The sequence below is a fragment of the Bos indicus x Bos taurus genome, chromosome 5 (assembly GCF_003369695.1).
Source record: "Bos indicus x Bos taurus breed Angus x Brahman F1 hybrid chromosome 5, Bos_hybrid_MaternalHap_v2.0, whole genome shotgun sequence".
In the NCBI taxonomy this organism is placed as follows: domain Eukaryota; kingdom Metazoa; phylum Chordata; class Mammalia; order Artiodactyla; family Bovidae; genus Bos; species Bos indicus x Bos taurus.
The window spans coordinates 101,556,536-101,574,618 of record NC_040080.1 but is presented as its reverse complement, the minus strand read 5'-3'; positions in this window follow the sequence as shown (position 1 = coordinate 101,574,618).

Genomic DNA, 18,083 nt, shown 5'->3' with positions numbered 1-18,083 from the left:
GCTAGTCCCATAGAGTAAGAGAGCTATCTCCTGAGCACTTCAACGTGCCAGCCACTGTGCTAAATTCTTCATCTGTTGTCGTATCTCTATCCTCGCCCCAACTGAATATGATAAGGACTGTTACAATCATAAGTTTATAGAACAGGAAAGCAAAGATTAAGAAGATAATAAATTCCCTAGAATTGCACTTTGGAACCTGGGTTTCTCATCTCAATGACATCATCCTCTACTGAGTTTAATAAACCAGAAGCCTGGTTTTGTTTCCTTCTCCTCCACCTCCTTCATTTAATCAGTCACTAAGCCTTGCCAAACACTCCAGTACCCCCAGAATTCATCTTTATCTTTTCATTTCCTATTACTGCCAAGTTCAAACTTTCATCAAATTTTTTTTTTGTCCTAAGGATTGTAATAATCGAATAATCTTCTAATTCATTTTCCTATTTCTTGTCTTTTTCACTCTAATCCTTGAGCCACCTTGACATTTTCAGACTGCCTTTTTTTTTTCTTTCCTCCGCCAAAAAACCTCCCAGAATTTGCTGCCTTGTCATTCCTTCTCAAGGTTAACTTGCTCATTTCTGCCTCAGCAATACCTATGTGTCTTATTAATATAAAACTCATGCCACTGAAGCACAGATAGTTAGGTATTTCTGTTGCTCCTATAACCAGACTATTAACTTCTTATAGACAAGACTCTGTTTCATTATAACTTCATTCATTCATTCATTAATCCATCCAATATTTATTGATTAACCACCTTATTCCAGGAACTTATTTTTAATAATAATAATAGCTATCCTTTACTGATACTATACTCAACAATCCTGTGAGGCAGATACTGTTATCTTTATTTACATTAAAGAAACTGCAAAGTAGAGAGGCAAAGACACCTCTGTCTAGAAAAATATTTTGGTTGTATGCCTGGGACTGTGCAAGGGTTCAACAAGTCTTAGTTGAAATTTAGTTGAGCTTAAAGTCAAAGTGTTAGTTGCTCAGTTTTGTCCGACTCATCGTGACCCCATGGACGGTGGAACACCAGCGATTCTCCAGGCAAGAATACTGGAGGGGGTTGCCATTCCTTTCTCCAGGGGATGTTCCTGACCCAGAGATTGAACCTGGGTCTCCTGCACTGCAGGCAGATACTTTACCATCTGAGCCCCAAAGAGCAGACCAACACTTCAGAGAACCTGGCTTGTGTAAGAGCCTAAGAACAATAGAAGTAATAATAAGTATAGCAGTGGTTAAAGAACTTGGGGACATTAGAGTCAGACACATATACACATTGTAATCCCCACTTTGTCACTAGTAAGCTACATGATCTCTAATAAACTGCTTATTTCTTTAAACATCAATAAAAAAAACTATAAAATAGAGATATTAGTCATAGTATTTTAAAGGGCTATCTTATTGGTTAAATGTGAAAATAAATATAAAGTGCTTAGAAAGTCCCCTGGTACAAAGTAAACCCATATTAAGCAACAGTTATTTGACTGTGTGGATCACAATAAACTGTGGAAAATTCTGAAAGAGATGGGAATACCAGACTACCTGACCTGCCTCTTGAGAAACCTGTATGCAGATCAGGAAGCAACAGTTAGAACTGGACGTGGAACAACTGACTGGTTCCAAATAGGAAAAGCAATCATCAAGGCTGTCTATTGTCACCCTGCTTATTTAACTTCTATGCAGAGTACATCATGAGAAACACTGGGCTGGAAGAAGCACAAGCTGGGATCAAGATTTCTAGGAGAAATATCAATAACCTCAGATATGCAGATGACACCACCCTTATGGCAGAAAGTGAAGAAGAACTAAAGAGCCTCTTGATGAAAGTGAAAAAAGAGAGTGAAAAAGTTGGCTTAAAGCTCAACATTCAGAAAACTAAGATCATGGCATCTGGTCCCATCACTTCATGTCAAACAGATGGGGAAACAGTGCAAACAGTGGCTGACTTTATTTTTTTGGGCTCCAAAATCACTGCAGATGGTGACTGCAGCCATAAAATTAAAAGACACTTACTCCTTGGAAGGAAAGTTATGTCCAACCTAGATAGCATATTAAAAAGCAGAGACATTACTTTGTCAACAAAGGTCCGTCTAGTCAAGGCTATGGTTTTTCCAGTAGTCATGTATGGATGTGAGAGTTGGACTGTGAAGAAAGCTGAGCACCGAAGAATTGATGCTTTTGGCCTATGGTGTTGGAGAAGACTCTTGAGAGTCCCTTGGACTGCAAGGAGATCCAACCAGTCCATTCCAAAGGAGATCAGTCTTGGGTGTTCATTGGAAGGACTGATGCTGAAGCTGAAACTCCAGTACTTTGGCCACATCATGCAAAGAGCTGACTCATTTGAAAAGACCCTGATGCTGGGAAAGATTGAGGGCAGGAGGAGAAGGGGATGACAGAGGATGAAATGGTTGGATGGCATCACCGACTCAATGGACATGTGTTTGGGTGAACTCTGGGAGTTGGTGATGGACAGGGAGGCCTGGTGTGCTGCGGTTCATGGGGTCGCAAAGAGTCAGACACGACTGAGCAACTGAATTGATTGAATTGAATTATTATAATGACTGTACAGTAACATGAGTCAAAAGTAAGCTATTCAATGAGAGGTTAAAAGTTTTCTAGTTAGAATTCTTAATGCTATTATTTTCATTTATTTGTTCAGTTGCTAAGCCATGTCTGACTCTTTGTGACTCCATGGACTTCAGCACTTCAGGCTTATCTGTCCTTCACTCTCTTCCAGAGTTTGCTCAACCTCACATTCATTGAGTCAACGATGCCATCCAACTGTTTCATTCTCTGTGGCCCCCTTCTTCTCCTGCATTCAGTCTTTCCTAACATCAGGGTCTTTTCCAATGAGTTGGCTCTTTGCATCAGGTGGCCAAACTATTGGAGCTTCAGTTTCAGTATCAGTCCTTCCAATGAATATTCAGGGTTGATTTCCTTTAGGATTGACTCGTTTGATCTCCATGCTGTCCAAGGGACTCTCAAGAGTCTTCTCTAGCACCACAATTTGAAAGCATCAATTCTTTGGTGCTCAGCCTTCTTTATGGTCCAGTTCTCACATCCGTACATAACTACTGGAAAGACCATAGCTTTGACTAAACGGACCTTTGTCGGCAAAGTGATGCCTCTGCTTTTGAATATGCTATCTAGGTTTGTCATAGCTGTCCTTCCAAGGAGCAAGCATTTTTTAATTTCATGGCTGCACTAACCATCTGCAGTGATTTTGGAGCACAAGAAAATAAAATCTTTCACTGTTTCCACTTTTCCTTCTTTTTGCCATGAAGTGATAGGACTGGATGCCATGATCTTCATTTTTTAAATGTTGAATTTTAAGTCAGCTTTTTCACTGTCCTCTTTGACCCTCATCAAGAAACTCTCTAATTCCTCTTTGCTTTCTGCCATTTGAGTGCTATCATCTGCATATCTAAGGATGTTGATATTTCTCCAGGAAATCTTGATTCCAGCTTGTGATTCATCCCTTCCAATATTTTATATATTTGTTTTTGTTATTGTTGCTGTTATTTTTATTTTTATGGAGATACAATAGGAAGTATAGCATGAGAATGGCCACTATACATGTAGGAATGTCAATGGATACATTCCTCCAGCTTTACCGTAACAGTATTCAAAGCTATCGAATATGACCCTAAAGGAAAAATAATAGTCTCCTTCCTCCTCAAATAGGGCTATTTGAAATGTTTTATGTTTTATCCTTCCTTCATGGGGTTGCTATACTAGGAAGAATAAATAAAAGTGAAAGTAATTACTGGTTTACAAAGCTAGGTTAAATGTCATAGAAACATTATTCACACACTATCTCAATTGTGGTTGAATTAAAGAGCAAAGCAGTTTTAAACAACCCTAAACACTATCCTTTTAGGGGAGAAAGAAGAATTTCAGATATCTCAGAATACAAGGAAGGAATTTCTGGAACTTAGAGAAGACTTCTGGCTGGAACATCAATTAACCAGTGTACTCTAGGCCTGAGATGCCAGTAGGCCTGACTTGTGGTTTCATTGCCTTAGTAGGAACAAGATGGTACATTGCCTGGAAGTGGCTGTCCTCTGTGGTCTGTGGGTGAGCACGTGGCCCCTCTTCCTTTCTTCACATTAGGTATGCCCAACTCCACACTAGTGGTCAGTTTCCCAATGAGTAAATAAGGTTTGCTTTTTGACACACATTCCACAAACAAGCCAGATTTTAGGAGACAAAAGTCAAATGTGTCAAAGGAGAATTACAGAAGCCCAAGAAGCCTCAAGAGCATAGGGATTGTGGGAGGTGGTAACAGGGACTTTGTTGAAGCCAGGGCAAGCATTACTCAATCTTCTCTTTCTATAAACATCCTTAGGATGGAAGCATTAGATTGTGGGCTACTCTAATAATTCCCAAGCAAATATATTGGGCTTTTTGTGGTTTACAGTTTAGGACTTTATTTTGCTGTATCATCTGTGTATTTTTCAATGTTGTATTTCTTTTGGTTAATCTTCCTTCCTCCTGGGAAGCAAAATGTTCTGCAATAGCAAACACTGTCTGTGGTAAGTCCCTAAAACTCCAGTGCAACAGATTGCAAAGCCTGCTGTCCATTCTAAATACACTTGCATTGTTTCTCTCTGAAGCTGGTTGTGTTCATGTCTCCGACTTTACATGCCATCTGTGTCATTTTTCTATGGTCACCGATCACTCGTCACTCCTTTCAAAAGATGTTTCACCACATACAGCAGAGGTGTTCTTCAAATGAAATCCACAAACCCGCTGACTTGGAGAAATTGTTGACATCCCACTAATATGAAAACTGTGCCTATTTTTTTTCTGCTTTCATTATGTACAAGTCTGTATACATTTAAAAAATATTTTAATAATGAAATGTTTTAGTTCAAAGAAATTATAGAGAAAACATAATTATTTAAGTACTGTATGTCATCTTGCATATCCTAGTCAGATAGTATAGGTACTTTTGACTTAATAGGAATTTACTTGTAAGAATACTGAACCCAATACATTAATTACTCATTCTTGCACTCACTCAAAGGACCAGATGCTCTTGAAGAGAGTCTTAAGATACCCACAGGTGAAAGGCAAATGATAAAGTAGAATAGAGTGATTCCATGTGAGAAGGGATATGAAGTGGAAAGGACCGTGGCTATGGTGGGGCTTATCCCAGCTTGCCCAGGGCCAGTCCTGATTAATGCCTGTTGTTTTGGCATAATTATTGATTCTACACCTATCATTAAAGCTGGAACTCCAATACTTTGGCCACCTGATGCGAAGAGCTGACTCATTTGAAAAGACCCTGATGCTGGGAAAGATTAATCGCAGGAGGAGATAGGGACAACAGAGGATGAGATGGTTGGATGGCATCACCGACTCAGTGGACATGAGTTTGAGCAAGCTGAGGGAGTTGGTGATGGACAGGGAGGCCTGGCGTACTGTGGTCCATGGGGTCCAAAGAGTTAGACACGACTGAGCAACTGAACTGAGCTGAACTGACACCTATCATGTCCAAAGTCTGATGGCTTAAGCAATCAATTACGTGGCTACCCTAACTCTGAAGAACTAGAGAGCACATTTTCTACCTAAAGAAGGAAGCTTCTACTTGGCTCCAGAAAACTGCTGTCAAGTTGGAATAAAAGATCTATGCTTTTTCAAGAGAAGCCAGCTTTGGATTTTGGGTGTAGTCACCTGATATTTAATGTTAGTTCAACTCTCTTTGTGGTCTCAAAGAGTTGGACATGACTTAGCAACTAAACAAGAACAACAACTCTTATTTTTATCTTTATTTTCTGTATAAGACAAAATTGGTCTGAAAAAAATAGATTTTCCTATGGGTTACTAATTTACAATCTCTTTTGGCCTAGAAGTTCTACAACTTGAATACCACCATTTTCCTATCTACCCCAGCAGGCTGAATGTGCGGTTCCACTTAGGATATTCATGTATACACTATGATTCAGGTTAAACAGATCCTGTTGGAAAGCTTCTAAAGGAAGCATCCATCATCATCAGTTAAGAAAACTGACCAAATGATGGAAAGCAGAGTGATAACTCAGGCTTAATTAACTGATTTGCTGACATCTGTATTTAAATCATTTTTCATTGCTAAATATCTCATTTACTGAGCACCTACTATGTGCTATACACTAAGTATGCCATCTACATTATCATAATGCTAGTAATCATAACAATGAAGTGACATTGGCATCATTCCTCCAATTAAAACAAAAAGTTGGATAAGGCTCAGAAAATTTATGTGATTTGACCAAAGTCCCATGGCTAATAAATGACTGAGTCAAGATTAGTATATAAGTGTTTCTGAGCTCCAAATCCTGCTCTCTGTCTTTTGTATTGATCCTTTACTGGAAAAAAAAATATTAGCTTCATCACTTAGATTTGCATCTTATGCAAATATATTATCTAAAACTGTACAGTTTCCTTTTGGTGAAAGAAGCTATAAAAGAAGTTAACAAATTCAAAGAATAAAGCAACCAGATGATAAAAAATTACTGTGACACCTATTCAGCAATGCAAGGTAGAGGAATAATTCTATAAAACACAGTCTCACAACTAAAAATGTCAAGCTGCTGTCTACACAACTATGTGACACTGGGAATTGTCTTTGGTCAGGCTCCTTCAATGCTGAGATAAGACAGTGATTCTTAATGCAAGTGATGGTTTGAAGAACTACTCCTATGGGAAACCTATAAGGGTATGAAAGGAGTAAGTTAATGTGGGGATAGCTAAGTCAATAAGGCTTTTAGGAGAAGTGCAGCCTCCTGATATTGTAGGGAGTTCTGGAGCTTGGATTGCATCGCAGAGACTATCTTCACCTAGAAGCAAGAGAGCTGGGCTCTTACATTCCTGTCTCATCAAATCTGTGGTAATGGGTTTCCAATATCCCCTGATGAGGAAGCTCCTATGAACCAAGGCCAGGCCTCAAGTGAAAGAAAGATATAAGTCCTTAGAAGCTAATACCTACACAGCAGGCAAATGGGACCTGCAGGCGGGTAGGAGGGGAAGTAGGAAAGTGGGAGGTGGGGAGATCAAGACCACCAATGACAATATCTGCTGCAGATAATTATTCTCTATTTATTTATAGAATTATTATTTTGTGTCATTTGAAATTATTTCATCTTCAAATTTGCATTTTCTTCTTTCATGAGTAATTTTTAAACTTCACTGAATTTTGTCTTTCATTGTCCCCAGTGTCCAAGTCCTCCCTTTTCTTCATCCATTTTTAGCCCCAGGGAAATACATCATAGCTAAGGCAAATGAATTCACAGACTAATTCCTTCCTTTTAAACAATATTTATTACAAAATAGTATAGTACAGAAAAACAGTTTGGTTACTCCCTTGGAGATCGTTATATTGAGCTATGTCATATTACACAAGAAAGAATGTGATTCTGCAGAAGAAAAAGCTCCTTAAAAATGCCACAAAAATGTTTATATACATATTGCATCACTGATCAAGCAAATGATATTACTAGTAACAGTTACTGAACTATTATTGTTATATGCTGATAACCTTTATCATGAATATGCTGATTTTTATATGTTTCATATGTATTATATGTTATAACAATGCCTACACATTAGTTGTATGAACATGAGCTTTTTAAATTCATAAGCCACATGCAAAACTTTTCCTTAATAAAAACAAAAAACAGTAAGTCAATAAATACTTATATTTTGACAATATATAAAAATGAGTCAATTCAGCTTTCCCCATAATATTTGACTCCTTCAGATCGCTGCCAACTACCCTGCTTATAACCAACTTTTGACCTGGTGTCCATTGGAATGGTTAGAGATTTGGAAGCCATTGTGGAGATGATACAGGTTATATTTGGTGACACAGGTGAAACTGATGTTTTTCACACAAAGCAAAAGACGAGAACTCTCTGTGGGAGAGTCACTTCTTTCACAATTCACAAAGGATGAGAAAATTTTTTCTGGTATGATTTATTTGTGGGGTGCAAGAATTCTATCTTGGGGTTTTTCCTTGCTTAAATGAACTAAGAAAAATTTTCAGTTCTCATTAAATATACCAAGGCTTTCAGAAATTCAGTCATCACTCAAATGTTTTCAAGTGTAACCTTACAAATGAAGGCTGAATACCAAAAGATTTTTATAGCATTGCAGATAGATTCCTTACTGTCTGAGCCACATGGAAGCCTAAAATTTAATCGGTTGTGTTCACGTTGTGCTCCGTTGTGTTTGACTGTTTGAGACCCCGTGGTCTGTAGTCTGCCAGGCTCCTCTGTCCATGGGATTTTCCAGGCAAAAATACTGGAACAGGTTGTCAGTTCCTACTTCAGGGGACCTTCTCGACCCAGGGATAGAACCCAAGTTTCTTGTGTCTGTTGCATTGGCAGGCAGATTCTTGACTCTGCTAAAGTCAACTGATTAGAGAGTATCCAAAAAGAGGTTATGTTCTTTTTTATTTTGCAAGATAAATATTTTTCATCTTTTTATTATCTCACAGCCCCTTTGAGTGAGTGTGTGTGCATTTTGTTTTATGTATATATATTATTTATCTTGGCTGCACCGAGTCTTAGTTGCAGCATTAGAGATCTGCTTTTCTGACAAGGAACTGAAACTGGGCCCCCTGCACTGGGAGCTCGGAGTCTTACCCACTGGACCTGGATGCTTGGGGCTGGTGCACTGGGACGACCCAGAGGGAGGGGAGGGGAGGGAGGAGGGTGGAGGGTTCAGGATAGGGAACACGGGTATACCTGTGGCAGATTCATTTCAATATTTGGCAAAACTAATACAATATTGTAAAGTTTAAAAATAAAATAAAATTTAAAAAAATAAAAATAAAAAAAAAAGGAAAGTCCTGTATGTGTGTATTTTAAATGTTCCTCCCTTCCACTATGCTTTCCACTGACATAGCAGCAAAAACCTTCCTCTCCCCATTACACCCCTCTCAGAGTGAGTATCATGTGCCTCTCCACAATCAGCACAGAAGAGTCTGTAATGCTCATCCCTACTGTTAACATTACAAAAACAATAAGTATGACTTTCCTTTTCCAGGTTTAAAAGTATAATATTGAGTAAGCTTTGAAAGTTAATATGCTATCCTTTCAGAGATGCAGAAATGTGCACATCCCTGTTGAAAAAAACACAGCTTTCAATTTTCAAAAGAAAAATATTATTAAATAGTCGCATTTACATATTGGTTGAAAGTAAATGTGAATGACCAATATTTCTTGTTGAAGAAATTAGAGAACATAAGACACAAACAATGTAAGAAATAAGCTTTTTAGAAATAAGCAGTCCTTTGTGTGTGCTCCTTGTGTCCAACTGCTTTGTGTCCAGTTGCTTAGTTGCGTCCAACTCTTTGTGACTCCATGGATTGTAACCCACCAGGCTCCTCTCTCTGTGGGACTTTTCCAAGCAAGAATACTGGAGTGGGTTGCCATTTCCTCCTCCAAGAGATCTTCCCAACTCAGGATCAAACCTGTGCTTACTGTATCTCCTGCATTTGCTGGCAGATTCTTTACCGCTGAGCCACCTGGGAGCCAGGCAATCCTTTAGCTGAGATTAACTGGTCTTTCTGAGAGTAGAAAGGATGGTGGTAGACACAGCTCCTAGTTTGTCTGCCATGGTCATATCAAAAGGTCATGTATCCTAGAGTAAGGAGCTATGGTTTGGAACTAAACCAACCTCTATATCTTATTAACCTAACCAACTCTGTATTTGTGTGCTTGTGTATATGTGTATGTGCAATGGAATAAAAATTCTATGCTATTTGGCTTTTTGAGGACTAATGATAATATAAAGTGCCTAAAAGAGTGTATATGGCATAAAATAGGAATTTAGTATTTCATAATATTGTAACCCCATGTCCAAGGAGCAGTGGCTGCGCAGGGGCAGGAGGGCCGAGAGGAGCTATTCCATGTTCAAGGTCAGGAGTGGCGGCAGTGAGGAGATACCCCTCGTCCAAGGTAAGGAGCAATGGTTGCACTTTGCTGGAACAGCCGTGAAGAGATACCCCACGCCCAAGGTAAGAGAAACCCAAGTAAGACAGTAGGTTTTGCAAGAGGGCATCAGACGGCAGACACACTGAAACCATAATCACAGAAAACTAGGCAATCTGATCACACTAGGACCACAGCCTTGTCTAACTCAATGAAACTAAGCCATGCAGTGTGGGGCCACCCAAAATGGGCAGGTCATGGTGGAGAGATCTGACAGAATGTGGTCCACTGGAGAAGGGAATGGCAAACCACTTCAGTATTCTTGCTTGACCCCATGAACAGTATGAAAAGGCAAAATGATAGGATACTGAAAGAGGAACTCCCCAGGTCAGTAGGTGCCCAATATGCTACTGGAGATCAGTGGAGAAATAACTCCAGAAAGAATGAAGGGATGGAGCCAAAGCAAAAACAATACTCAGTTGTGATGTGACTGGTGATAGAAGCAAGGTCCGATACTGCAAAGAACAATATTGCATAGGAACCTGGAATGTCAGTTCCATGAATCAAGGCAAATTGGAAGTGGTCAAACAGGAGATGGCAAGAGTGAACATCAACATTCTAGGAATCAGTGAACTAAAATGGACTGGAATGGGTGAATTTAACTCAGATGACCATTATATCTACTACTGTGGGCAAGAATCCCTTAGAAGAAATGGGGTAGCCATCATGGTCAATGAAAGAGTCCGAAATGCAGTACTTGGATGCAATCTCAAAAAAAAAAAAAAAAAACAGAATGATCGCTGTTCGTTTCCAAGGCAAACCATCCAATATCACAGTAATCCAAGTCTATGCCCCAACCAGTAACGCTGAAGAAGCTGAAGATGAACAATTGTATAAAGACCTATAAGACTTTTTAGAACTAACACCCAAAAAAGATGTCCTTTTCATTATAGGAGACTGGAATGCAAAAGTAGGAAGTCAAGAAACACCTGAAGTAAGTAACAGGCAAATTTGGCCTTGGAATACAGAATGAAGCAGGGCAAAGACTAATAGAGTTTTGCCAAGAAAATGCACTGGTCATAGCAAACACCCTCTTCCAACAACACAAGAGACTCTACACATGGACATCACCAGATGGTCAACACTGAAATCAGATTGATTATATTCTTTGCAGCCAAAAATGGAGAAGCTCTATACAGTCAACAAAAAGACCAGGAGCTGACTGTGGCTCAGACCATGAACTCCTTATTGCCAAATTCAGACTGAAATTGAAGAAAGTAGGGAAAACCACTAGACCATTCAGGTACGACCTAAATCAAATCCCTTATGATTATACAGTGGAAGTGAGAAATAGATTTAAGGGACTAGATCTGATAGACAGAGTGCCTGATGAACTATGGATGGAGGTTCGTGACATTGTACAGGAGACAGGGATCAAGACCATTCCCATGGAAAAGAAATGCAAAAAACCAAAATGGCTCTCTGAGAAAGCCTTACAAATAGCTGTAAAAAGAAGACAAGTGAAAAGCAAAGGAGAAAAGGAAAGATATAAGCATCTGAATGCAGAGTTCCAAAGAATAGCAAGAAGAGATAAGAAAGCCTTCCTCAGTGATCAATGCAAAGAAATAGAGGAAAACAACAGAATGGGAAAGACTAGAGATCTCTTCCAGAAAATTAGAGATACCAAGGGAACATTTCATGCAAAGATGGGCTCGATAAAGGACAGAAATGGTATGGACCTAACAGAAGCACAAGATATTTAGAAGAGATGGCAAGAATACACAGAAGAACTGTACAAAAAAGATCTTCATGACCCAGATAATCATGATGGTGTGATCACTCACCTAGAGCCAGACCTCCTGGAATGTGAAGTCAAGTGGGCCTTAGAAAGCATCACTATGAATAAAGCTAGTGGAGGTGATGGAATTTCAGTGGAGCTATTTCAAATCCTGAAAGATGATGCTGTGAAAGTGCTGCACTCAATATGCCAGCAAATGTGGAAAACTCAGCAGTGGCCACAGGACTGGAAAACGTCAGTTTTCATTCCAATCCCAAAGAAAGGCAATGCCAAGGAATGCTCAAACTACCACACAATTGCACTCATCTCACATGCTAGTAAAGTAATGCTCAAAATTCTCCAAGCCAGGCTTCAGCAATACATGAACCGTGAACTTCCAGATGTTCAAGCTGGTTTTAGAACAGGCAGAGGAACCAGAGATCAAATTGCCAACATCCGCTGGATCATTAAAAAAGCAAGAGAGTTCCAGAAAAATATCTATTTCTGCCTTATTGACTATGCCAAAGCCTTTGACTGTGTGGATCACAATAAACTGTGGAAATTCTGAAAGAGATGGGAATACCAGACTACCTGACCTGCCTCTTGAGAAACCTATATGCAGGTCAGGAAGCAACAGTTAGAACTGGACATGGAACAACAGACTGGTTCCAAATAGGAAAAAGAGTATGTCAAGGCTGTATATTGTCACCCTGCTTATTTAACTTCTATGCAGAGTACATCATGAGAAACACTGGGCTGGAAGAAGCACAAGCTGGAATCAAGATTTCCAGGAGAAATATCAATAACCTCAGATATGCAGATGACACCACCCTTATGGCAGAAAGTGAAGAGGAACTCAAAAGCCTCTTGATGAAAGTGAAAGTGGAAAGTGAAAAAGTTAGCTTAAAACTCAACATTCAGAAAACAAAGATCATGGCATCCGGTGCCATCACTTCATGGCAAATATATGGGGAAATAGTGGAAACAGTGTCAGGCTTTATTTTTGGGGGCTCCAAAATCACTGCAGATGGTGACTGCAGCCATGAAATTAAAAGACGTTACTCCTTGGAAGGAAAGTTATGACCAACCTAGATAGCATATTGAAAAGCAGAGACATTACTTTGCCAACAAAGGTTCGTATAGTCAAGGCTATGGTTTTTCCTGTGGTTATGTATGGATGTGAGAGTTGGACTGTGAAGAAAGCTAAGCGCCAAAGAATTGATGCTTTTGAACTGTGGTGTTGGAGAAGACTCTTGAGAGTCCCTTGGACTGCAAGAAGATACAACCAGTCCATTCTGAAGGAGATCAGCCCTGGGATTTCTTTGGAAGGAATGATGCTAAAGCTGAAACTCCAGTACTTTGGCCACCTCATGCAAAGAGTTGACTCATTGGAAAAGACTCTGATACTGGGAGGGATTGGGGGCAAGAGGAGAAGGGGACGACAGAGGATGAGATGGCTGGATGGCATCACTGACTCGATGGACATGAGTCTGCGTGAACTCCGGGAGTTGGTGATGGACAGGGAGGCCTGGCGTGCTGTGATTCATGGGGTCGCAAAGAGTCAGACACAACTGAGCAACTGAACTGAACTGAATATTGTAATTATGGTTATTATATTTCAAAGAGCAAAACTGTCAAGCAAGAGTTCTATAAATATTCCCAGCTTTACTTGGCCTAAGTTCCTTTAAACATACATCCAGCACCCCTCTCCCCACCGTGCTGTGATAATTTCACACGCTTATGGCCCCAACTTTGACAGTAATCATCGAGGAAGCCTGCCCTGTATCCAAGCCTGAGATGCCCCCTCTCTGACTCCTCTTAGACATTGTGTTGTTACAACTACTATCACTTGTATTGATAGTATCTGTAGGCCCTTGAATACATTTTGCTTGACCTTGTATCTCCACAGCCTAGCATGGCACTTAAAACTGTGTGTGTGCTGAATATGTGCTTTTAAATGGATGCTGGTAAGTAATTAACACATATAGTATTATCAGGCTGAGAGAATTATTCAGATCACCCTAGAAACTGATCCTGCTCAGATTCTCTGTCATTCCTATATAGCTTTTCAAATTTGTGAACCTAACTTTTCCTCTTGATCATTGTCTTCCTCAATGGCATTTGCCAATTAACTCAAATTATTTGACCCTACCTGTCCTCACACAATTTCATGTACTGAGTAATGGACAAAATCCAGCACCTGCTCTTGCTGCTTCTAGAAATGATGCTACTGAATATACTTTGAATTCTACCCTGCTCAATCCTGTTTGAGTCCCCTTGAAAGAACTCTCACCTGTATTATCTGCTCCTCCAAAAATCTTTCCAGTTATGCCCTTCACTATGATTTCTAGTCTTTTACCCTAAGGTGACTTTATTTATTGCATGACTTTAATGCCCTTTTCTTTTGATTTAACCCACATAGTTCTCAGTTATGGTTATCTTGACCATGTATCCTGTCTTGCTTTTTTCTAACTTATTCCTATACTTGCTGTCCAGTGGATTAATTTTGCCATTGATTTACCATTCTTTTTTTTTTTTAATTTATTTTGCTTTTATTTTTCAGAATTTTATTTATTTTTATTTTTGTTTGAGCCAGGTCTTCATTGCTGTGCAAACTTTTGTCTAATTGTGGTGAGCAGGGGTCACAGTTGCAGTGCATGGGCTTCTTATTGTGGTGGCCTCTTTCATTGCAGAGGAAGGGTTCTAGGGTGCAGGGACCTTGGTAGTTGTGGGCTCACGGGCTTAGTTGCTCAGCAGATGTGGAATCTTCCTGGTCTGGGAATTGAACTCATGTCCCCTGCATTGGCAGGCAGATTCCTATCCACTGTACCATCAGGGAAGTCCAAAATTTGTTTATGTTATATTGGATTATAGTTGAGTAACAATGTTATGTTAGTTTCAGTTTCAACAAAGTGATTCAGTTATACATACACATGTGTATTCTTTTTCAAGTTCTTTGCCCATTTAGGTTATTACAGACTACTGAGCAGTTTCCTGTGCTATACAATAGGTCCTTGTTGGTTATCTATTTTAAATAAGTAGTGTATACATGTCAATCCCAAACTCCCAATCTTGCCATTCTTAATTAAACGTCTCTGTTGAAAATGTGACCTTTTCTTTGGGATTTGTATGATTGTATCTTCCTCAAGGAGTATCCTTCCTTAACCAATAGTTCAAACAACCAAATTGGTGGTGTGGTAAATTTTCTGTGAAAACGGCCATAGTACTTCTCCCGTGCCAGTAGGCTTTTGTAATGTGACTGGGCCACTCCCTGCATCAAGGAACAAAGTCTGTTTTCTCAGCCCTCAAATTTCAGTTGGCCTGTAACTTTGTTTGACCAATAGAACATAGCCGGAATGATGATAGAGGACTTTTGAGCTTAGGCTCCAAGCGGCCTTACAGCTTCTGTTCTCACTCCTTTGAACCACTGTGCTGAGGTACCCTGTGAGAAAATCTGATCTAACGAACAGAAGACAAAAGAACTAGAGCAAGAACCCTCCCCTCTGAAAGCCCCTAGACCAATTATCTGACAGCTAACAGAGACCACCAGAAACATAACCAGCTTATACCATCCAACCCCAGTCAAATCTTCAGAGACTGCAGTTGTATGAATAAATCCAGATGAGAAAAGCAGAACTACTCAAGTGAACCCAGCCCCAAAATTGCAAACCTACCGAATTGTGATGAAATAAATTAAGGCAGTAAATTTAGGGGTGGTTTGTTAGATGGTAGACAGCAATAGTTGATGGGTAATAACATGGCTTTCCAAAGAAACACAATTTTTTTTTGTTTGTTTTAAGTCAAATCTAGAAATGTAACTTTTTCGAACCTACAGTGTTATTTCATTGTTGTTTCTCACTCTTATTTAACACTTGTGGAACATCTTAGAATTCAGAATCTATTTTTATACCTATTCTTTTGACTCTGATATCCACTCTGTAGGAAGGAAGCAGAGCAGATGTTATAATCTTCCTCATTATCTAGATGAGGAAATTAAACAGAGAGAAGGCCCTTGATCCATCCAAGGGCACATTTCCATTAGCAATGGTAGCAAACTCAAGGCCAGGATCATAACCCAGCATTCTGCTCTGTGCAGGGCTCACGGCCCCTCTGCCTAAGTAGAACAATATTGTTTCTAATATTGGCAGAACTGGATTCGATCTAGCTTTGCATTTACCAAATCTTTGATTCTGAATTTTTTTAAAAAAATCCAATCTAATGTTCACTTTTTACCATTGCTTTTGTAAAAATAGGTTTATAGCCATGTTCATCTTGAGTAAATTTAGCTCTGAAGTTTCTGATTCATTTTCAATCAAATTTTTATTTAGCAATAATTCTTTGATGTTCTGTAATCCCTTTGAAATATTTTATAAGCCATTTATACCTTTTATCTTTGAATCATCCTGTCACATCTTGCCAAGGCAATGCAAAATTATATTTCACACTTTTTGTATTAGGTTCAAAATGCAGTGTATTTCTAACTTGGGTGTATTGTTTCTTCCTTCACTGAAGGAATTGCTTCATTGTATCCTATATAGACTTGTCTTTCTCTAGAAGAGGGAATTTGCCTCATGCAAATTTTATTGCTATCTCAGGTTACTATAGTTCAAAATGGGCTTTTAGACACTTGTTTTGTATCCTAAGAAAGCAGTCACCTAAAGTATGAGGACAGAAATAATCATAAGCAACAAATTCTGGGAAAGGCATATTAGGAATAAAATGTTAAGTAAAACTCATTGAGCCACAATGGCAAAAACAAACAAATATGGATTACTTATTTTAACCATAGATTAATTTATAGGTGGTATATACTCAGGGTTGCTTTGAAAGGCAAGGAGATGTTTCTGTCATCTATCTAAAAAGTAGCACTATTAACATTGACTTAGCCTTACCTGTGTGCCTGGAACAGTTCCTGTTACATAGTATCTGTTTAATACTCTAAATAATCCACTAGGTAGGTAGGTATTTATTACCTCCAATTTACAGATAAGGAAATTTAGACTTAAAAGTGCTAATGGGTGAACTTACACTCTATCTTGTACCCCATATGGTAATTGCTTGTCTAAATGTGTGAAAATCAGTGAATTTCTGGCTTTTCCTTATCTGTCAAAGAACATATCAAGGTATGCACCCTGCATGAAATCTATGTGAAAGCAAATCCTAACCTCTAATATGCTACCCATATAGCTATCATCATTAGATTTTTCCAAAGAAATCATTAGTCACAACCATTCTTAGAGCACTGTGGAATGAAACTCTAGGTTTCCATTTGAGTATGTAAATCACACAAAGGAATGACAAAACAGTGAGGCCCACAGTGAAATCTCACATTGGGGAAGCCTGGGAAGCTGCTCACCCTTCCTCGGGACCACCTCTCCTTGTAGTCCTCACTCCATGTTGAGGAAGAAAGTCACATCACACAGAGTAGCTCTTCTTGGGCTGAGAAGCCTGGTCATAATTTCCATCAGCAAGTAAGGAGTCAATTAAATATTTTGATTGAAAGAGCTTCACGTATACCTAATTGAAATATACAACATGAGAAGAAACCATACCTTCCATTATGAATATCCTAAATTGAAGGCAAAAGGAGAAGGGGGAAGCAGAGGATGAGACGGGTAGAGAGCATTACCCACTCAGTGGATGTGCATCTGAGCAAACTCTGGGAGACAGTGAAGGACAGGGGGAGCCTGGTGTGCTGCATTTCATGGGGTCACAAAGGGTCACACACGACTTAGCAATGGAACAGCAACAACAAATGTTGATTAGAATTAGTGGATGATAGTTATATTTTTAATTGCAAGTGTGAATCCACTTATACTTTATTGGAAAATATGAGAAAGGGATTACATGTCTGTATCTCTATTGCCCAGTTGTGGAAATTGAGGCAAAAAGGCATTAAATCTCATAGTTACACAGCTGCTGAATGATAGAGTGAAGCCTAGATAATCTGGTACCGGAACCTCAATTCCTAAATTCTCTGCTCTTTGTAAACCCAAGGTTCTTAGGATAACAATATGATGTTATATCTAAGAGATTTTTCAAATCGTAAATATAACACCAATGAAAGCTATTGTTTTGACTAAAGGATGAGAAAGCCAGCAAAGAGTTTTAAAGATATAGGCACCCATTTCCAAACAGTTGCAAGATGTTTGCCACGGAGCTACTTGTTCATTGAACTAAAAAACGAAACAAAGTCAGTAAAAAATAGGGAAAAACATTAGAGACAATGGAGCACTGACTTCTAAAATATTTTAGGCATAATTGTCTTTGCTTCTTTTTCTCTGTTCCTCAACTGTTTATTAGATACTTAATAGAAGTACATTTATGAGGTTAATTGTAAGACTAATTTAGATGGTGTTACTTTGAAGACCAAACTTAAGCAT